Source organism: Sprattus sprattus (genome assembly GCF_963457725.1).
Source record: "Sprattus sprattus genome assembly, chromosome: 4".
In the NCBI taxonomy this organism is placed as follows: domain Eukaryota; kingdom Metazoa; phylum Chordata; class Actinopteri; order Clupeiformes; family Clupeidae; genus Sprattus; species Sprattus sprattus.
The window spans coordinates 39,811,941-39,819,440 of NC_137923.1; the positions used below are offsets into that span (position 1 = coordinate 39,811,941).

The window sequence follows — 7,500 nt, forward strand, 5'->3', positions numbered from 1 at the left end:
TATTTATTGGTATGTGTTAAAGTAAAATGTACATTTTAGTTTTATTCTATAACCTATGTTGCCAGTAGGTTATAGAATAAAACTAAAATGTACATTTTACTTTAACACATACCAATAAATAGTTAAACCAGAGAAACTGATAATTTTGAAGTGGTCTCTTAATTTTTTCCGCGGCTGTATATATCAGGACTATCTGGTAGTCGTTGTGTATAACAACTTCTGCTGAATGAATTTATGCAAAGCAGTTCCAGACTTTCTCTTTACTCTTCTTTTTTAGGGGAATACATGCTGCCATTTTGTAGGTTTTTTTCCCATTCATAGGAATAGCCCCATGAAACCTCAATTTGACATGAGAGGACAAGTCTACAAAACTGTTCCCTACATTGAGCTCTACATGTCACCAAGCATCTCTGCCAGCAGGTGAGAAGTCGGTAATAGATGTGACATATACAATGATTGGAGCCCCCACAAAACCCTCAAATCGACCTGAGGGAATCTGCCTACAAAACAAGCCCTGAAACCCAGCATGCATTTTTTCATGCTAGGATGCAGAGCTTGTTCCACACATTTTTTTCTCAATGAAAGCACTCATGTAATGTATGTATATGTGACATACAAACAAAGTGAGGGAGACAAAGGGAAGTCAGGAAGTCAGGGGAGGGGAAGAGTGAAGGGGAATTCACCCGAGGCATCGACACGCTTGTGCTATGCTATGCTACGCTGTGCGACATGACTGTCGTGCCCTGGCGGGACACACGCCTGAGAGCTCCCTTTGTTTTTTTGTCAGTTCGTCTCCCCAAAGGCAACATCTAAAATTAATTAATTTATATGAACGTGACACGCCGAGTGCAGTGATTATGTCTGGGGGAACATGTTTAGTTTTCGCTGTGCATTAACCCCCAACTTGCTTGTTCGGTCGGTCACTCGCTCACACTCGGCTTGCGGCGGTGTGTCGACTCCACGGAGAGGTGCCATACATTTTTCACATCCTCGGGGTGACGTGAATACACACAGGTTGAAGGAACTGGCGCCCCCCCCCCCCCCACCACCACCCCAACCAATCCACCCACACACACACTTCCATGTCACAGAGATCCACCCCCCCCCCCCCCCCCCCCTAGCCGTCACATGACATTACCGCTGGGCCATCGTAGCACAAAAGGCCATCTCTTGATTGTGGCGAGCTCAAAGCTCAAAGCCCACGCACTGTCAACACGAGTGGCCTTGAAACCCAGCGAGGAGTAGATGCCAGCATGTGCAAAGCCCAGCGTCGGCGCCGTGGAAACAGCAGCTGCCACTGGAAGGAGGAGGGTTGCCCAGGGATGCAGTGCGGGGGGGGGGCTGGAAATGAATGGATAACGTAAACGTATAAATAAATAAATAAATGAATAAATAAATAAATCCATACCTAAATATGACAAACATGCCAGGCAGAGCCCATGAGGCAGGGTGTCAGAGGGGAGAGTGGATGAAGACGGGTGAATAGACTCATGGTTGGCAGGTTGATTTGGTGTGCGTGGAGGCATCGGAATGCAGGAGGCTGCTGGGTGCGATGGCTGAATGATGGCGTGTGTCTGTATGGGTGTGTAGGGGTCGGGTTGTGGTTGGGGTTGGGGGTGGGGTTGGGGGTGGATTGTGATGGGAGGCAGTAATAGGTTATAGGGAAGAGAGTGGTAAGGTTTTAAAGGCTGAATTGTGTGTGTATGTGTGTAAGTAAGAGTGTGAAAATTGAGTTAGCTGCTTGCATTGATGAATAGGTGGAGCTGGATGGGGGTGAGGCTAGGAGGGTGAAGAGAAGAAGAGACATATTGAAAATATATGTTTTTGTGTGTGTGTGTGTGTGTGTGTGTGTGGTGTGTGTGTGTGTGTGTGTGTGTGTGTGTGTTTAAAAGGGAGAAGGGACTTAATCAGTACGATGTAGACCAAGATTCACATGTAGCAATAATGAAAGCGTTGCATGAAACACAGTACCTAAACATCAGCCTACTTTATGATTTTCGTTTATCATCTCTCAGCTCACAAAATGTGCTGCAGGCCACCACATCATTGCTCAATGATAATAATAGCTCAACACAGTTTAATCAGGAAGTTGTATTGAAACGATACAACCATTATTGAAACTACAAAGCACATTCACTCACATGGTTCTACTCACTTGACACCAACCATATCATATGCAAAAAACCACGGCACGTCATGCACAAACTTGGTAAGAGAACAGTGCACCGGAGTGCAGACAGTCATTGTGACGGCCTTGTTAGAATGCCAATTTAAATTGTCAGTGTGGCGACTGACCCTTCATTTTCTCTCCTGACTGCTCAGCCAAAGACCCAGAAGTGTTAACATTTAAGATTGCAAACACTAAACAAATAGAAATGCTGCGCTCCGCATTCTCGGCCAATCTATGCTGTCCCGTTATACTAAGGAGAGAGTATGTGTGGTAAGCAAAGTCTCCTAATTTTTCCCATTTTTTCATATAGGTTTTGTATACGTTTGGTTCACTTTACAAGATATTTTTTTAAATATAATATTAATTTATGTTCCAGAGAACACACAGATGTCTGCTACTGTTCTTTGCTGTGTCTGTCAGCTTCACACACTTTTATTCATTATTATTTCCTTGATCTAAATACTAAGCACTTGATGACAGATTCCGGCAATTGTATTGATTCAAAATAATGAAGTATAGTCAGATGCAAGAATAGAAGTAGATTTGTAGCAAATATTAAATATCTACCTTACTTCCTACTTCCCTGAACTACTAATCTGGGAGGGAGAGGGGGAGGGATGGAGGCAAGAGGAAGATGGAAAAGGGAAGAGGGGAGGCTTCAGTACCCAGCCCCACCCAGACCATTGATTGTTATGAGCATTTGAAAGGCCTAGCCAACAACTAATGGCTGTGGTCAGATGGATTCCTGAAAACCTCCGTTCAACAGCTGTATTTGGACATTCGGAAGTTCTGCAGGCATCCAAATACCTCCAGCAAGCAGCAGGTTTTCCACTACTTTTCATGCAATTAATGGTACTTGTGTATGTTGTGTATCTGTGTGTATGGAATGGGGGGGGGGGGGGGGTCACCTTTTGGCACATACTGCTCCTTATCCCCTTACTCTAGGCTGCAGTTCGAATGTTTGCCCCCATCCCCACCCCACACACACACACACACCCAAGACAGGGTCAGTTGAAGGGCAGTTCCTGCTCCACCCTAAAGACCAGACCCTGGAGTACACCACAATAACACCCCACTATGCCACACAGAGTGGAAGAAAGGCCCACAAGATCAAAAACAACTCCACGTCTGACAATGGGCAGGCTGAGTAGCTCCATGAAATATAGATGAAGAGACAAGAACCATGGATGAACGTCGTCTTTGCTTTTACTTTTTCCTCCTCCTCCTTTCTCGTGATGCTGTTTTCTAGGTCCAGTGCAATTAGTGTCCCCGTGAGTAATGTTTGGTTGGGTAATGATGCCATTTTTTCCTGTACAGAGCAAACATGATAAACACTTTGCCTCTGGAGCGCTTGGTTTGATTTAATGCTGATTGATGAAAGCGCTTGCCTTTATGTGATCTATCAGCGGAAAGACCAAAACAACACCTTCAGCGGATGAACTGTTTCCGGTCCTCCAGTGTTCCACAGCAATTTATCAGACACACATACAGTACCTATTTGTACTGATAGCATAGTCACAGAGACACACACAAACACACACGCACACACACACACACAAACACACACACACACACACACACACACACACACAAACACACACACACACACACACACACACACAAACATACACACACACAACCCTGACATGCGCACACAAGTGCACATACATTATACTAAAACTCCCGCCCTCACACGCACACATGGGAGCTGGTGACGATGATCAAACACACACCTTCCTGCGGTATGTTTCCTCCCCCTCCTCTCCAGAGAACTTCACCCACCCCACCCCACCCCACCCTACCCACTTTCTTCCTTTTTTTTTTTTTCTTGGTTTGCCATGGTCAGTGTATCGTCTTGACTACTCTGACAACATCATACAACCCCCCCCCCCCCCCCCAGACTGTGAAGGCAGGATGGTGCAGTGCAGTCTGGGATTGTACAAGCAAAAGAGATCTGTCAGTCATCCTTTGCTCCCTCTTCTCCATTGGGTCGGGCTTGGCAGCAGTTCTGCAGCAGATATGTGTAATGCTGATTGAAGCCTAGTGGAACTTCCAATGACTACAGTGAGCTGCTGTACAAGGTGTCCCTGGGGGGAGAAGAGACATGCAAGAGGGTTGCAGAGGGGGCCTGCATCCATAAGCAGCACATGCAGTATCTCGATCCCCTCCTAACTGGATGCCTAAGAAGGAGGATACAGGGTGGGCAAGGAAGATAGCAAACAAGGACAGGAAGGATCCCTGTACGTCTGTGGTTCTGGCGATGAGGGAACAAGATCTAAGCTGGCTGTGGACACTTCCCCCTGGATGCCACAGGATAGGGTTCTGGAAGAAAGGAAAAAAAGCTCTAAAACGGACACCACTTTGAAGAAGGAAATCGTACGTCCAAAAAACAACCTGCCATTGAACGTTGAACTAGATGAGCTGGGTCTGTTATTAAGAAGCACAACACACAGAAAAGGATTTTAAAAAGTGTTGTGTAGCCAAGGCTGTGTGTTTGACTAAGGACAAATAGCAGTAGCTGTAGTAATCTCCATATCTGTAGTCATTTGTGTGCTTTCTGTGGTTTCACGCCTCCACTATGTAATAAATCCCTTTGGTGGCAAGCATATGTGCCTAATGACTATGTTAACGTTAATGTATGCAGCAGTGGCACACATAAGATCAGTTAATGACACATCTCAAGGCACAGCACTGTCTGGCCGCACAGAGGTTTGTGTGTGTGTGCAAGCATGTATGTGTGCGTGTGTGTTTGTGTGTGTGTGGGAGAGAGGACCTCCACAGGTCGGGTCACGTCTCGCAGCAGCTGTCACAGTATGTCTGTCCCTGCAGCCTCACTGACGCTGACCCTATGAGGACGTGCAATTTTTGCACGCGTGGGAAATAAACTTCACGGGAACAAGGTGGGAGGGAGAAAAAGAGGCCATTGCCCTCCGGGGCTCTCTCTCGCTCTCTCTCTCTCTCTCTCTCTCTATCTCTCTTGCTCTCTCTATCGCTCTCTCTCTCTCTTGCTCTTTCTCTCTCTCTTGCTCTCTCTCGGGCTGTCACCGCACCTTTAGACACCTAGAAAGTGCCAAAGCCATTATCAACAGGGGCAGGAGGGTGTTGTTACGGCCCCCGCACGATCCCTGGGCTGATTCCATGTCTGCAGTGCGGTGTGGTGCGGTGCAGATTGGGGGGTTGGGGGAGGTGAGGGCCGCTAGGGCTGGAGGAGGCGGGAGCGGATCTCTGCAGTGGCCTTGAGGAGGGCTAGAAACTCTTCCAAAGGGAGAAGGGGGTTGCGCGTGTGAGGATTTAGATTCTGCCATGACTATGCAGTGCATTGGGAGACAAAAAAGGGAGGCTTGAGGCAAGAAGTGTGAGATTCCAAGGAGAATAGCTGGAGATGATTATACACACAATGCCCTGAAGTAAGACTGCCTTATTTATGAGTTTGTATTAGAACGAAGGCATCGCACAGAAGCAGAGGTGTGCACAAGCAGAAGCAGAGCACACAGTACACATTATTGGGCATGGCGACCTGTGTGTGCGTGACTAGCCCCCCCACCAGCTTGACCACCATCCCCAACACTGCACGAGTACAGCTGGACTCAGAGCTCAAAGCTCAAAGCTCTCAGGCTGTAGGTGGAAGTTCTGCTCTAGGATCAGTATCTGGGTCTCGTGTTCAAGGCCACTGGATGTAACCGGGCTGAAAAAGATGATGCCAGAGAACAGCTCCCCCATGTTATAACTCTCTCTCTCTCACACACACACACACACACACACACACACACACACACACACACACACACACACACTATTGCTGTGCGGTATGCAGGAAAGCGGCCAAACCCAGAAGAAAATCTCCCAGCATTCAGTTTGTCGTCCTAAGGGAGAAGAATCAGAAGCTCAGCCATGTTTGCGTGATCCTTTATACTAATGTGCCTCTCCAGATCCAGTTTTGTGACTTTTTTCTCATCTATCTGAGTTTGGCACCTGTTGTTGTTGATGTTGTTGTTGTTGTTGTTGTTGTTAAAGCAACCGTTCCCAAGCCTCATCCAAATGCCCTCTAACAGAAATCTGGGGATGGCAGACAGACTACATGACGAGAACAGAGTTAAAGAGACGAACAATGGAATACATTTCATTTCTGCATCCCCATGTTTTCATTAAGAATATCATTGATAGTAGATTTAGCAACAGTAGCTCTCTTGTAGATTACAGCCTTAATGGTAAATCATTCAATGGCGGAATGTATTAAGTGATTATGAAAGCAACAGTTCACACAAAGGAAATCAATTGAAATTGATCAGCCAGTTTTCATGAACTACTGCCTGCATGTGGTCATTCTGTTCGCTTACTGCACTCTTGTACAATTTGATGCAGAATTCGTGACACTCCTAAGCAGACGCTCAAAGGCCCTCTTCATGAATGATTTGTGCCATGTTTGCACATCTAGACATCACAAGAATAACCCCCTAATCCTCTAAAACTTGTGACATCATCACTCTGGATGCTCTGGATTATGGCTATACCCCACTGATCCCTGCCAAGAACAGAGAAAACCTCGGTGTTAACGGCACATGCCATATATCTTTTTCCCTGTCTAATGCAACCTGGTCGGTATTTACCAGTAACATTTACTTGTGTTTGCACTTAAGTTGACCTGAGCGGCTATTGATCTAGATAGGCTTATCCTAAGTCATCCTGTGTGACTGTGCTATGAAAGACGCCTCCATCTCAACCACAAACACGTTCATTCTCTTTCTCTCTCTCTCCCTCTCTCTATCTCTCTCTCTCTCTCTCTCTCCCCCTCCACCCTTCACCTCCCCAGGCACCTTCTGGTCATTTAAAAAAATATATATTTAGCAAATCAATGGCGGCACTATTAATTATGTTTACCTAACGGAAATCGATCAATTCAGCTGGCCGCTAATTTAATAAATGGTAGCGGGCCATGGCGACCGCTCTTCCTATAAGCCCGAAGCGGTTGGAAGTCAGAAGGAGTCGAGCGTGGCGTATGCGAGGATACAGTTCTGTGAAGGCACATCAATCCCAGTCACCCTTACAGCCCCACTTTGCTGTTACTGATTTCATTTTCCCTGCTAGTGATTTAATGAGAAAACTATTGTCATGTTAAATCGTGTATTAATTGATTGATTTTTTGATTGATTGTTTTTTTTATTTTGACGTCTCCTGTGTCTTGCACTTTCTGTCTTTTTGCCACTATGCTGTTACTGATTTAATTTACCATGCTGGTTGTTCAAACACGACCAGACTCGGGTCATTGCGGTTTTTCAAAACACTTCACACATTGAGCAAGTCAGGGGACTACTGTATGTGAACTAAACTGT

General features: G+C 46.1%; 1 protein-coding gene across 1 annotated transcript in view; it reads left to right on the top strand.

Moving 5' to 3' along the window:
- gabbr2 (gamma-aminobutyric acid (GABA) B receptor, 2) overlaps positions 1-7,500 on the top strand; it is a gene marked incomplete at both ends in the record, with an annotated part of 188,429 nt that overhangs the window by 128,128 nt on the left and 52,801 nt on the right. The gene's annotated exons all lie outside the window — the stretch shown is intronic.